Source organism: Lonchura striata, chromosome Z (genome assembly GCF_046129695.1).
Source record: "Lonchura striata isolate bLonStr1 chromosome Z, bLonStr1.mat, whole genome shotgun sequence".
Classification (NCBI taxonomy): domain Eukaryota; kingdom Metazoa; phylum Chordata; class Aves; order Passeriformes; family Estrildidae; genus Lonchura; species Lonchura striata.
The window spans coordinates 30,658,774-30,674,199 of record NC_134642.1 but is presented as its reverse complement, the minus strand read 5'-3'; the positions used below and the strand labels follow the sequence as shown (position 1 = coordinate 30,674,199).

Below are 15,426 nucleotides of genomic sequence, written 5' to 3'. Positions count from 1 at the left end.
AGGTGCAAGTGAGTGTGGCAAATATCTACAGAGTTGTATGAAAATTTTCTTGAGGGAATAGAATCTTTTAAAAATAAATAAAAATATGTTTTAATCATCCTCAATTTTTTATTTGTATATACATGTATGTATCTGTATGCACGTCTCTTATGCTTTATAGTCTTTGACTAGCAAGAAACAGAATCAGAGGATTAAAGCACCCACGGACTGGCAGAGCATATTTAGAAGAATGAAAGGGAAATCAATTTAATGGGATGGTGGGGAACAAACACTTAAGACAAAGTTTTCACTCCACTTGAAAACCTGAGCTTGTATTAGTTTCAGACTGCAGTACTTTTCTGCAGCCTGTTGGCATCTCAAAACTTTCTAAGTTTTTTGGTAGGTACACTATGAATTTAAAGAATAAATGACCCAATAAGTAGATTTTACCATCTCCTTCAAAAACAGCATGCTGAGCCCATCATGCTGCAGGCAGACCTGTGTAAATTAAGCAGAGATGTAGAAGCAGGCTGTTTATGGTGCAGCAATGTGAAATATGACTCAGAGCCCACTCACCACTGCATGATTCACAATGGTGAAGCAGAAATCTTCAAAGGCCATGAATACTTTAAAAAATGAAATCAAGTTTTCTCCTCAATCACCTGATCAGTCTAGATCCAAGAAAGTGCTACAGCTGAACTAAGCAAGTCACACAGAGCTGAGGATATGCCTGTTTTTCTGTGTCTTGTGTACCTGCCTTGGCAGGGCACTGAACATGAGAAACTGGAAATTCTATGACTGTATATTTCTACGTGGCTCCCATCCAGGCAGGTGGCTTTAGCCCATCAGCATCCATCCAGATAGTTATCCTCTCAACAGCAAAGCATGAAACCCAGGTAGTATAATAGGCTCTCCATGGTAGAACATATGTGTGATCAAGTGAACCTGAAATCCAGCTCTTAACTACTCTGGGCTATTTTTCTTGTAGCAACAGCCCCTTTAGGCACTGAACTAGGAAAGCTGGGCTTCCTCTCTTTCCTGTGCAGCACCCAGAGATCTGCTCAAACTGCATGTGGTCAGTGGTCTAAAAGGGATGTGAAAAGTCCTCTTCCCTTGTCCAACACGTCATCTCAAACTCCACAAAATTACATATTTACACAAAATATGAACACATACTTATGACAATCACCAATAAAATAATTAGCGTATGACACATATAACACAATCTTATCTTTAGAAAAAAATAACGAAAAATAACTCTCATTTCTGTAACTCTACAAACCCACCTCTGCACTGGCATCATCATCAGGCTCAATTCTCTAGCTCATGAGAGCCACCTTGACATATCTTTGTGTCTAGAGGCAGAGCAGATACCCATGACCCAGTATTAACTGTGCTAGTGTGTGAAGTTCTGGCAGGAGAATGAGAAAATCTGTATCAGCTGTAAGAGAAACTGGAGTCTGATCCAGAGGAAACAAAAAACTGCCTAAATGTGGCAAAACCTTGACTTAGAAAAGTACAGAAGAAAATGCTTAAGTGAAAGAGTAGTACATGACAGAAACGAAATCCATGGAACTATAAAAAGTATAATTCATATACCTGGGGACTGAATTAAATACAATATTTTAAAATTGTGTGGTTTGTCTCAAGTAAAATAGGATCTTGTTTAATTTCTTTTATCGGAGTGGGACAAATTGCATTTAGTCTCCCAAATGTGATCAACAGCTTTAAAATTTAGCTGATCCTAATCCTCCTCCATAACTCTGAATCTGCCCTGGATATCACCTCTGTCCTCCGTGTCACAGCACTTTAAAAATGTGCAACTACTGAGCTCATTAGACTTCAGACTGAAGCATGAATGTGTATCAGCTATTCTTGCTGTCCTGTAATGCTCAGAGGTCCTCTCTGAAGGGTAAGTTACATCTCCCACTGAGACAAAAATTACAACCGTAAAATTTTAATGTAAATATATTTTACATTATAATGTAAAATATATTTACATTTTACATTATAAAAATGTAAAATTTTTACATTTTATGTACTGGGGTGAATGTCTACTAGTTAGATCAGCATTGGATGTACTGTAAGAAACATGCTCTAAATAGCTGGAACAGCATTCAACCTCATGAGAAGGGAAAGAAATGGAAATAGGACAAATGGATCAAAACCAAAACAAAATCTTACTATCATGTCTGTGCTTTTTGTCAAATTTAATTTTCTTTTTTTTTTTTTTTTTTTTTTTTTTACATATGGAAACACTTCTTTCTGAATTCTACCTTGCAGGATGGATTTTCAGGTCCCTTGTGCAAAAACAAAAGTGAAGTTGTCTGTGACATACATTCTAGCAGTTCAAAAGCAACCAAAAATTACAAGACTGATGCCCCAAGGCTATTAGAGACCAAAAGGAAAGGTTCATGAACTGTAAGCAGCCAGACTCACTTCCACAGGCAGTTGTGACAGAGCTTGGTTTAATGTGAAACCTCTCATTGTGTCAAATCAAGTCAAGCTAGAGCTCTCTGATTCCTTATCATACATTATGAATAAAGGAGAGGTAAAGAAGACAGAACCCATGAAAGCAGAGAAAACAAAAACAGTTCTAGAGGAAATGAGCATTTCCTGCAATCTGACACTCATCACAAGTTGAAAGCCAGTACTGTTTAAACATTTCTCTCTCAGACCCCTCTGTCTCTGAATTCCAGTAGGCAAACTGAAGGTGCAGCACACTTGAAGGACCTCAGAAGTGGCGAAAGGAGAGAGAAGAGCAAAGAAAGCAATTGTCAGGAAATGTTCAGCTACCTCTTAAGTGGGGGAGCAAACTATTCTCAGGCCTCTGCTATTAACAACAGCTGTCTGCCTTTGGGGCTGCCTGCACAGCCAAGCACAGAAAGCTGCAAGAGGGTTCTGCCCAGAGTGCCCACTGCCAAATTATCATAACCAAAAGAGGTAATAGGAGAGGGGCAAGTCTCACTCTCCCCCAGAACAAAGGAACTGTTTTACTATGGAAGTGTTATGGAAGTGTTAGAATGGGCTGAGAAAGAACTTTCATAAGTTTCCTTGTGAAGCACTCCAGTTCCTCAAGTGGGTGCTGCTAAATCCACTTCTGTGGTTCACAAACTGAATTAAAATCAGAATCAGAAATATTAACCAGAGAGGTAACTAATTTCCTTCTTTCAAATATTAACCTCTAAAATTTTAACTTTAATATAGGTGAAAAGATCACACAAGCTAAGTGAGGTGTGGTTTACTGTGGCAGGCAGCTAAAAACCACATACATAGCTGTTAGCTCACTTCCCAGAGTGAGATGAAAGCAAGAACTGAAAAAAAGGTTAAACTTGTAGGTTAAGATAAAGATAATTTAATAGCATCAAAAAGGAAGGGAAAATAATAACAACAATAATTAAAAAATACACAAAACAAGTGATACACAATGATATTTGTCACCACTCACTGATGCCAGTCCCCAAGCAGTGGGCTCCCACCCACAGCCAACCCCCACCAATTTTATTTTTCAGCATGATGCTCTATATAGTAGGAATACACCTTTTGGGGAATACACCCCATTTGGAGTCAGGTCTCCAGTCTGTCTCACCACACCTTCTGGTGGTCCCTGACTCTTTACTGACAGGACAGAATGAGAACACTCAGAGAAAGTACTGCTCAGAAATGACAAAAATATCAGTGTGTCACCAGCATTATTATCATCCTAAATGCAAAATACCACTGTACTACTAGAAAGAACATTAATTCCATTCCAGCTGAAACAAGGATAATCCTTCCTTACTCATATATATGAGTAAGGAAAGAATATGTGTTAATCAGAATTTAACCATTTATGTTATGCCTGAATCTCACAATTCCTAATACATCCTGACTAATCATTGTCACCTTTCTTGTCTTTTGATATTCACATACAGGTATAGTTTCCTTAGTATATAGGTAGTCTTTTGAATTCATTTAGTCCATGAGTTTGGCTCCATCTGTCACAGCAGTCCTTCAGAGCAGGAAAGATGATCTGTGATGTTGGACGCTGAAGCCAGTTCTGGTTCTGTCACTGCTGAACTTTCACTGGCTTCATCAGAATTATTTTTTCATTAATTCAGATAATTCTTACTGTAATCATGTTGATATGACATATTGCAATTATAGTAGAGGTTAAATATAGTATAATGGAGCAGTTAGCACCTTACAATTCAAGTCATTGTCCTGTCTTAGTCAAAATCCAATCCCCTTGAGGTACACCCTCATCAGAGTTCCCCACCCTCCTGCATACCCACCAAGACTACCCAGGTCCTGAGCAAAAGAAATCCTGTGGATGGATTTGTCACTGTCTGAGGCAGGAACAACCCAGAGTGACCTCCCCAGCATATTTCTAATGTGCCCTAAAGGAACTTTATCCCCTTCTATAGTACATGAATGCTTATTGGGCCAGCTCAATTGGCAGATCACCTAATATTGACTAACCAGCAGGCTTTTGAAGGCCTAGCAGTCATTGCCCTCAGTGTAGTGTTAATCAGTTAGTTAGTATATCAGTTATATCACTTGATTTTCTCTCACTTGTGTGGATCCTGTTTGGTACCATAGCCCAGTGTGTGTCTAAGTGGCATAGCAAATGACTGACTGTGGGCCCCCTTAGAATATGAGGGCTGCATTCTAATCTCCATCCCTGTCTTCCAGCTCAGAGAGCTGTGTACCCCAATAATCCCAATAATAATTGGTTTTATAATTAAAAACTCAGGCAAATGAGACATTTTTTCTCATTCTTTTTCTCATTCTTTATCACAATTTTTAACCCCCACATACAATAAAGGATGAGATTTTCTTTAGTCTTCCTTGTGTTGCTGATGTATTTGTAGAAACATTTATTATCTTTTATATCAGTACCAGATTAAGTTTTAGTTTAGCTCTTCTAATTTTCTCCATGCACAACCTCACAACATCCTTGTAGATCTTCTGTTTTTCTTGTCCCTTCTTTCAAAGTGTATGTACTCCTTTTTTGCCCAGGTTCCAGCCAAAGCTCCCTGTTCAATCTGATTGGTCTTCATCTCTGCCAATGGGTTTTATGGCACCAGGGATAGCCTGCTCAATGCAGCAGCCCAGATGCTCTGTTTCCATTGCTGTAATCAACTCCACAGGGTGTTTGCCAACATCCATGAGTCAGTAGAGATAAAACACTGTTGGCTTTTCTCATTCAGCAATGTTTAAAGCCAGCTGGATGGCCTTCCTTTAAGCAAATTGGCTCTATTCACCTTCTGCAGCAGTTTCTGTGACTTATCATATAGAACTCCATACAGCAGTTTTCTACTTCAGATGATTTCCTACAACAGGACTTATCAGGGAGCTGGGCATATTGCTTCTCATTTTCTGGTAGTTTATTATAGATTTGGACATCATCAGCAGACTTCACCTCCTCCTCTGGCAATACTTCAAAATCTTTACCTTCTGTCCGGTTCATGATTTCTGTCCAAGATTTCAGGGCAGCTGAGGTTTCCTAGTTGAGCCTGCTGTGTGATCTCTGTCCTTTGAACATCCAGCCCAGTGCTGGCAGTCAGGATGCCAAGAGGAACTGCCCTTCTGTACCAGTCATTTTCAAGTCAACTCAAACTCTTTCTTAAGCTAACAGTACCTCTTTTTCCGTTGGATTATAATGGATTTCATGTCGGGTGTATCCCCAAATCCAAAAACCTAGGTTTTCACCTCAAGTGCTTTCTGACAGATGTTGCCAGTAGGGCTATTCTCCCTGGCTGTGGTGCAGGGCACATATCTTACATCTTGTCTTCACCAACTGACTCAAGAGTTGCTGCTTGATTTCCTGTTTGATTTGTTCAAAATCTTGTTGCTCAGGGTCCCACTTGAAATTAGAAATTGTTCTTTTTTTGGGTTACTGGATAAAGTAGGCTTTCAATCAGGCTGAAATTTAGAGTATGCATGCCCCAGAAACCCAGAATGCCTAAAAGAGCTTGTGCCTTCTCTTTGCTAGTTGGTGAAGATGTTGTTTTGTTTTGTTGATCACATCCAATGGGATTTGTGATGTTCATCTTGACGCTGGATGCTAACAATTTTATTCATAAAAATTAGATGTCCTGTGCAGATCACTTGAATTTTGGCAAAATCAGATTAGCTTTCAGAAAAGTTTGTATTATTTTCTTTCCTTTTCCAAAAATTTCTGTTGCTGTATTGCCTCACACAATGATATGATCAACCTACTGTGGGTGTTCCAGAGTTTCACTCTTTTCCAGTTCAACCTGGATCAGTGGATGGCAGATGGTGGGGTTGTGTTTCCACACCTGGGTAATTGATTCCAGGTGTACTGGACATCCCTCAGGTTTGGTCAACTGCTCTTTCTGTGTCCTTTCAGCTTTTGGTGCTCCCAAGTCTCTTCACTGGTGGTGCATCATGAGAAGATGAAAAGTCCTTAAAGTCCTTGACTTAGCGTAGGTGCTGCTCAGCAACAATTAAAACACTGGTGTGTTACCAACATTATTCTAATCCTAAATCCAAAACAAAGCACTGTATTAGGAAGAACATTAACTCAATCCTGACTGAAACCAGGACAATGATTATGTCAGCTAAACTGTGTTTTCTTCCAAACTAGTGACCTTGGTAACTGTTCAAGTCCACTTGGAGGAAAATACTTTTCTGAGAAAGTGTTAGTGTAAAGGGGAAGGAAAAAAATTAAACAGCTTTACTTTACAGACAATTCTTACAATGGCAGAATTCTGTTAGCACATCTAAACCAGCAATCTGAAAAATACTGGAGAAAAAACATCAGACAGGAGGTGTTCAGAGTTATCAAATGGATAACTTAGGAAAATATATACTTCAAACTTTTTAGTGCCCCCCCAAAAAATATCTATCACTATCAACAATCAGATTGTTGATACAGTGCTAATATTTTCTAGACTGACAATAGGCATAGTACAAATCCTTACTTCTACGAGTAACTTCATGTGCCTAAATAGAAGCATTTACTGAAATGGACATATATGCATCATCCTCACTGCCCTCTATACTTTAACCAAGTTTTGCTATTAGAATAGTACTTTTTTTTGCATCCTAACTCAAAAAACATAAAGAATCACAAAGATTTCATCAGTATGCCTCAGGCTTCCTTACAGAACTGAAAGGAACAGCCATCTCAGCAAAATTCTCTTTCTCTTTCTTCTATTGATTTTTTATTTTAAGAAGCAACAAAAAGCAAAGCAATTTCTCATTCAAAGTATGGTGCCCCTGCCTCAGTTTTCAGATGATATTTTAAGCTATTCCACTGTTTTTTGTGTTTTAATACATCTCAGTGAATCTTCATAGCACTAATGCAGAAATGGGAACTTATATCAGTTCTGCCGCTTTACATTGAGTATAGAGAAAAATGAAGAACAACTTCAGACATAAGAAAATTAAGTTTCTTATTTCAATGTATTTGCAGCCTGGATCTCTCTCTAATGTGAGTGAAAATGTAAGATGACATGATTAGGTAGGCTTTAATAGAGAAAAATATTGTGGTTCACACGTAGAAAGCACAGAGGGGGCAGTGATGATTTGAAAATTGCAGCAGAATGGAAGAGGACTTTTTGTGGCTCAAGTTGTCTATAAGTGTCACCAGAATCCTAAGAATTTATAAACATTCAAATATTTAAATTAAAAATATTCTTTTTAAATTCCTCCTTCTTTTATTCTTTCTTTCTTTCCCCTTCCCCCTTTGTCTCTCCCTCTCTCATTGTGTATGTCTCCCTTTTTCTCTCCCCTTCTTTCTCTTCTAAAGGCATTCAGGGTTTACTTTAGCTAGTAAAAGCATAATGAACAAAAGCAATGTCAAAAAGTGAGTGAGACTGACCTTATTCTTAAAGTCATAGCTGTATTTAAAAATCTGGAAGATTTTTATCTGGAAGATAGCACATGTTTTTTTTAACACTTGGTGTACAAGCCTTCTATAAATATGACGTTTAGTATGTCTTTCAAAATATTCGCTCGTGAACATATTAAAAAGATATAGTGTATTCAAAATTAAAATTATTAATTTGGATATTAAAAATTAAGAGAAAATTATGATAATGAAATTGCTTACTGCAATTTGTAATATAATTTGAAAAAAGGCTATTCTATTGTTATTCAGCTGACATCTACGTCAACAAGCTGTGACAAAGATGGACTACCTTCATGCCACAGAACAATATGGATAATGCAATAACAGGAATTTTAACTGCTCAATAAGTTGAATGAAGCATGACAATGAGATTTTATGAAAGAAAAATTCATCACTTGAATAAAGAATTGCAAAAAGTGGGAAAGATGCTAAAAATGACAGATTATGGGAACAGAACAGGACAGACATCTCATGCTGCAGGGAAAAAAATAAAATTATAAAATACCAATCTAGATTTGTGGTTGTCTTGTGTATATATTCTGATCTTCAAAATGTGAGAGCATGTGTATAAACACTGGGGCCTGATAGAAAATTGCAACTTGTCAACAACCGCTGACAGCTCTGCACAAGAACATAAAAAGCAGAAATATTTTGTCTCTGTTAGCAAGATTATGGAGGATTAGACTAGGAAAACACTTCTTACTGGAAAATGATTGTGTAATTCTTCTTTTTATATGTGGGACATTCTAACTACATATCTCTTTAGGAACTTGCTAAGCTAAATTCACCTTCACAAATGTAGAAATATATTACAAACACTGACAAAATAATTCGGCTTCAAGGCCGAATTGCTTTGTTGACTCTAGTTGAATGTCTGTGAGGGGTCCATGGAATTCAACAGACTTGCATAAATCACAGATGACAAAAGGTAAGTGAATCCAAGTCTTGGGAGTAGCTGTTAATTTTAAAATAGAATTTTGTTTTTATGTTTCAATTTTAAGTGATGGGATGGATTGAGCTTGGTTTAAAAATCTGTTTTTCTGTCTCAGGGAGTACATTCAAGAACCAGGCATGGTTCCTCAGAACTGCAACAGCTGTCAGGTCCCTGTTCTCACCGAGCAGAGGCCAGGTCCACTGCACAGAGCAAGTCGGCAGAACTCTGACCTGAACATCTCCTTGTTTTTTTTTCTCCTGGCAGCAGATAATGTCCATTGTCTTTATACCACAGTCTGCTATCCCTTACCTTACAATGAGCCCTGGTTTTCCTGCAGGACTACAGATGAAATTAAGTAACTGGCCTCATTAATTAAGGCACACAGCTATCACATACTTCCTTAAATTCTGTGTGCAATTAAAAGAAACCCCACTATCCAACCCAAAATCTTTGCATAAATATACCTGCAGAAGTTACCTATGTATAGGACTTGAAAAAAAGGTCAGTATTGCACAAAAATTATATTGAATGTGAGCAAGTTGCTACCTCAAACAACTGCAGAATGCTAGACAGGTTCTACCTTTCACTTTAGAGCCAGGACCAGTCCCACTTGAGCAACTTCAAAAAAGTGCTCACTGCCTCTTAGCTGGGGCAGTGGGCAGTGACATGCCTAACATAGTGTTAACTCCCAATTAATGGGGCAATGTTGAATCCTCATCCTTCTTTAAATTCTTTATAAGTCTTTTGTTTGAGTTCACAGGTAAACTTAGATTAAAACTTTACTAGAAAAACAACAGACTGAATGATATAATCAAAATATCTAAGTAAAACCAACACTGTTGTAACATCTTTAAATATTTCATGGTCTGCACCTCTCTGAATGTCTGAATGTTATCATGGATAACAGTCTGGACTGTGTTTCAGAATAGAAAATTAGGTTTCCTATTTTTTTTATATCACTGGCAAGAGACTAAATTCTTTTTGGAAATAAGGAACACAAGACAAAAGAGGAAAAAAAATGTCTTTTAAACTGGTTAAAAGGTAACTCAGCATGTCACACATCCTTTCATCCGAGAAATACATAACACCCTAATTTCTCTCCACAGCTTCACACAGGCAAAATCTGATCCAAAAATCTTTTGATCAGATATCTGATTAATTGTTTAAGAATGAATTGGCTTTAACCTGTGTCTTTTTTCACCTGATACAAACTGCTGAGAGTTCTCTTCTGCCAGGAGCAAGAAGTCCCCTGCTCTACTTCAGGAGTCACTCCAATGGCCCTCAACCACAATCTTAACCTCTGTGAACAGAGAGTCTCATGCAAGAATGACACACTTACCTAAACAAACCTGCAGATAAAAGGAAATCCTTAGTCACCATATGATTTAACTGCAAAGATTTTTATCTACCTACAGCTGGGCTTCTTGCTTTGCTAAGAAGTGTTTCAGCCTTGATGATTTGGGACAGTTCAGCAACTGATCCAAACTGAAGCTTTGCCAGGATTCACAAGCTAATTTATCTTGCTTCCCAGCTTCACCTACCACCTGTGTACTTATGTGAAGAGAGATGCTACACAAAGGATGGTCCCATTTCTCCTCTATTCAGTATCTGAATGGCTGCAGCTCTCATCTATGACAGACAGGATTCCATTAGTTTCTAACCCTCTTAAGGAGACTTACCTAGCTCTTAATCAGTAAGTACTCGCTCTGGAATGAGTATTTTACATTTCTTCCTGGAATTGTTGCCAAATCTGTATGAAAAAATTACACAAGAGGTAGAGAAAGTTGGTGTGAGTGTGACACTGAAAGCTTAAAAACATTAAAAAGCTGTTAGCTGGAATCTTTTTCACTGAAATGTGGCTCACGCTAAATAGGCAGTAGGACAGAAACTAGAATTTACCATTATTGATGTAATAGTTTGAAAACAAATCATGATTCCTTTGCCATTTCTAATATTTTTGATGGCGAATTAGCTGTCATACTTCAGGAATGTTTGTAGTTGTGAATACTGAACAAATGGAACAGGTCCCTTGCATGATAGTTGAGTTGCGAAAGTGCCAGCTTTAGGTCTCTAAGGCTCACCCCTCTTTTCAGACTTGCTCCCATAGGTAAACATTATCTTTCCTGTTGGAAGATGGCCTTTGCAGACCCCATTCCTGTACATCTAAGGCTATATCAGTATCTTTCAGATACATGCACCCATGTTATCATTAGCTCTGCCAGCACTGCACTGCTGAGGAATGTTTTCCAAAGACACCACAAGGGCTGCATACACACAGGATCAGTTACCTTCGGCATATCCTCATGCGAATCCTGTGACACAATTTGTAGACACCAGGCAACAAGGCTCTGCCACTTAGTAGGTCAGGAAACTGCTGCACTGTGTTTCATTGCACCCAGACAGACATGTCCTAACTGGCTTATTATGTTTCATAATAATCCAAAGAACCCACTTGTACTTTGTAAGTTCCATTAAGTGCTGTTGACATGCAGTGACAGATGAAACTCAGAGGTCTGGAAGGATTACGACCCTCCCCTGAGCACTCATCATACCTGTGCAATGAAGGGGACATACTTTTACATGTAATGCTACAATTCTTTGTTTTAACATGGACACTTTATCTGTGGTATTTAATGGGAACTGAAATTCTAAATTTGCAAAATTTTTAACTGTGCTTGTTTGCACAATTAAATGTCCACATCTAGTAAGGGGACATTGGCCTCTGGGGCAGGTAGTGATCATGTCAGATGGTAATTATGTTAGCTGTCTCCTGTGGCTGGCTGACATGTGAAACAAGACTTCGCTTTATCAGTGCCTGCTTTGTCCTGGTCGGTCCAGTCAGATACAGCCTGAGCTAATGAATGACTTTTCAAAGCTTAGCTAAGATACCAAGAGTTAGGGGGAGGGTTGAAAAGCCGAATAGAGTAAAACCTCAAAGGTTTGATAGCCCATAGGGTTTATCTGGAAGCAACTTCCACATTTATTTTTCTAATTACTATGTTGTTAGTGTGCTTATGGGTGATAAGGCAGTAAACACTGCCAAGAACTTTACACAATTCCAATGGAATTCAGATTGCAACCGGTAAAGCAGATCATTCATAATCACACTGAACTTTTCAGCACTATTTGTACTGATGTCATTTTTCACATACAAGACAGTGGAAAAAGTCAGAATATAATTATTTGAAGTAAACTGACCATCTTACATTATATCTTCTGTGAGGTAAGGTTTAATCAGCTCCTCTGTGTTGGGACTAAAAAGTTTGTGAGTGCAAACAGGAAGTTATATATGCAGAACACATCTCAGCTGTTCAATCCCATGTTGTGGGAGGAAGGCAGCACAAATTTCAGCAGCTCTCTTTAATAGCTGTTGTGACAATTACATATTAAGTTTGGAAAATTTGCCTTTGAAAGCATTCTAGACTGAGAACTACCCTATGAACTACCCTGTGAATTGCTCTAAAGCAATTATACATGACAGTTAATAATTTTTCTCTGTATGCTTATTTCATGGGTTTTGCATTTTGCTTTATTAATTAAAAGCACTTCACATTTCAAAAAAATTAAATTTTAAAAAATGATGGAAGTTCACACATCTGTTTTCAGAAAATTGTTACTAAACATTTACATCATAAAACATCTTAATTAGCCCCTATATACTTCCATACCTATAAACAATTTCTGTGTTATTGAAAATTCAGAATCCTAAAATAGATAGTTAACTTTAACTCATAGTATTTTGATCCTTTCCATTACTTTAATATTTCTACAAATCAAAAATAATTTCCAAGATGAGTGCAGGACCATGCTACATAGTTTTGCAGTTTTTAAAATGTCCTACATTATGTGACTGCCATTTGAGCAGATTGCCCCTCTCTACTATTACTGCACTCTCAGAGTACATAAACATTTGCAGTAAAGCCTACCATTTAGCATACAGTACTTAACAGACCTCAGAGCAACGTGTGCAGCTAGGATACTTTGAAATGCATTTTATATCATCTGTAATTGCATTAAACTTGAACAAAATGTCATAGCAGTGGAATAGTATGGAAACAGCTCAGTAGTTTTGGCTCTGAGCTCATAGAATGCAGCCTAGTAAAAAGAACTCTTCTGACATGTTCTGACATGATGTTAACACAATTACAAGCATCACAATATACAGAGATAGGAAAGTGGCAAGCTGAAAAAATGTTACTTTTTTTTTTTTTTTTTTTTTTTTCCTGGAGGAATCATAGTGGTTATTCTCTTCCTGGCTTTGCTAAAACTGTCTTTGGAAATTACCATGAGACAAAACCTTCTTTGATTTATCCACAAAGGAAATAAGCAAGAAGAAAAGCCTTCCTAGCCAAAGAGTAAGTCATTCTATTACGTGCTTCAAGCATGTCCAACTGCGGATCTTGGAGATGCTTAAGAATTACAAAGTAGAGAATAAAGGCATATGTGCATTCTCCTGCCCTGTCCACAAACACTGCCTCTGTGTTGTGGCAAGTCCTTCTTCCTTTTACAACTGCCTTGTATGACTGTATGAAGCTAAAGTGCAGTGCTGGCACAGATCTGCCAGTTCCTATTACAGTCGTTTTCCCCTCCAACAAAGGAAGATCTGTGGCACGTGTCCCTGTGGCAGCCCTGGGATGCTCAGATGTCCCACTGGCAGAAAGCAGCTGCATCACCACTGAGCATTTCAGCTGACGAGTCTGCTCAGTTTTCTGCATGAATAAAATCAAACATGGCAGATTAAAGTCCCTTAGTTGCTATTTCTTTCATATTGGAGGCTAAATATTGCAGTGCTGACAAACACTTGTTTCTTTCCTCAAAAAGATCAGATTTAGGGGCCAAGCTGTCTTTATTCTCATCTATGCAAAGGGTTCTGTCAGCAGTGAGGATATGACATAATGAAAATTATGAAGAGAAGTCTCTACCTCATCATGATAAGACTTGCCAGATGCTGTCATGTAGTAGTGCTCTTACAGATATTATTTTATTGTGTTCCTCAGCTTTTTAGTTAGTTGTATTTGAACCACTTTGCTACTGCACAGAAACTAAGAGAGATTTTTATGAAAAATCTCTTAGTTCACACTGCAGTGGCAAGCAAGGACAATGACAATTTGTTCTAGCAAATGCTGTATGAAACATCACCCCATTGCCATATTATTATATACATCTCCCCATCTTTCACATACGTCTTTATCTTCGTCCTGACACATGCCACAGTTTTGATGTAAATATTTTACAGTCAGGACCCTTGAAAATTCTAGACCACAGCCCAATAAAATTGATTTACAGCAATACTCTATAAGCATTGCTTGGTGAAATTTTTAGATTTAGTTTTGTTTCTCCCATGGACAGCAAGTTTCATGAATTATCAAACTGAGGATGTATTTAAACTGTGAAACTTACTCAGATAAAGTTTAGTTAATAAATTTAGTCAAAATATTAAAAAATATTTTAATGCTTTTTTATGCATTCAAAACAAACAAAATACAAAATTTTAAAGCAAATAAATTCCCAAAACTCACTAATTTAAGTTGTTAAATTGACTACAATATCTGCATCAAAATTCTCCTTATTCACACTTTATTATTAATTATAAATGCAAGTCTACTGAGCTGTAATCAACATCTATAGGAAATATTTGTACTCAGTATCTGACAATACAAGATCAAATATAATATATCCCTAGCTTAGGGTCAAGTTTCACTACTTTAAGTTTTGTGTGCTTTTCAGTGTAGACTTCTAAAAAGTCTTTGAAGGTGATTTTTATTTTCTCATGGCTTTGTGATCTGCTTGTCTTCCCTAGAAAGGTTCAGCAAAATTATTTTGGAAATACTACCTTAAATTTTGCAAAGCTTTTAGCAGTTTTGTTGTAAGCGTGAATGACCATAAAACCTTTGAAAGACAACATACAGTTTACAGAATATCTTTCTGTAGATTTAGAATTTACCTGCTTTGTGGTTATGAAATGGAATGAGTCTTCATGATTTGCAAATGCCAGGAGGTTTCCACTTCCGGTGCACAGTCACACTTCTCCGTAATCACACACAATAATAAATAGCATATTTTCATCACCCTGTCATGCATTCCACAAGGGAAGTGAAGCTTAATATTTCTATTTTAAAGAGAAAGAAACTAAAAATCAACAACAACAAAACAAAACAAAACAAAACAAAACAAAACAACACACAAAAAACCCAAAAAACAAAAAAACAAACAAACAAACAAAAGACAAAAAAAACCAAACAAAAACAAACCCCAAAAAAACCCACCAAAACATCAGGGCAAGAGAGTTGCCCAGATCATCACCCTGGAGTGTGGATCCCAGGGTAACAGTCTGTATCTGAACGCTTCATGGTGAGGAGCCAAGGTGCTCCCCAGAACTCTTGGCTCCTCACTACATTCCTCCCACACTGAGGGATCTCAGTAATGTGTTATTCTCACAGGATGCTCAGAGCTTTGCAAAGACTTCCCTGAATTTACCTGCATGGCGCTAATAGACTCAAGTTCTTAGAGTGCAGCACTGCTGTAGCCTCAGTTTATCTTCAGACAACACAGAAAGCATATGTGTAAGTTAATAATTTTCAAAAGCAGTTTTTGGCTATTGCTTTTTTTTAAATAGGTCATGTTCAGGATGCAGTCAAAGAAAATTTATTAG

The 15,426-nt window shown here is 37.6% G+C and overlaps 1 long non-coding RNA gene across 1 annotated transcript; it reads right to left on the bottom strand.

Annotated features, from left to right (window-relative positions):
• Positions 1 to 5,605: 5,605 nt before the first annotated feature.
• On the bottom strand, positions 5,606 to 11,184 carry LOC110472618 (uncharacterized). The gene is made up of 3 exons (XR_002465739.2): positions 11,063 to 11,184; positions 10,454 to 10,524; positions 5,606 to 6,467 (listed from the first exon to the last, which is right to left on the bottom strand). It is a non-coding gene; the product is annotated as an uncharacterized LOC110472618 (long non-coding RNA).
• Positions 11,185 to 15,426: the final 4,242 nt, after the last annotated feature.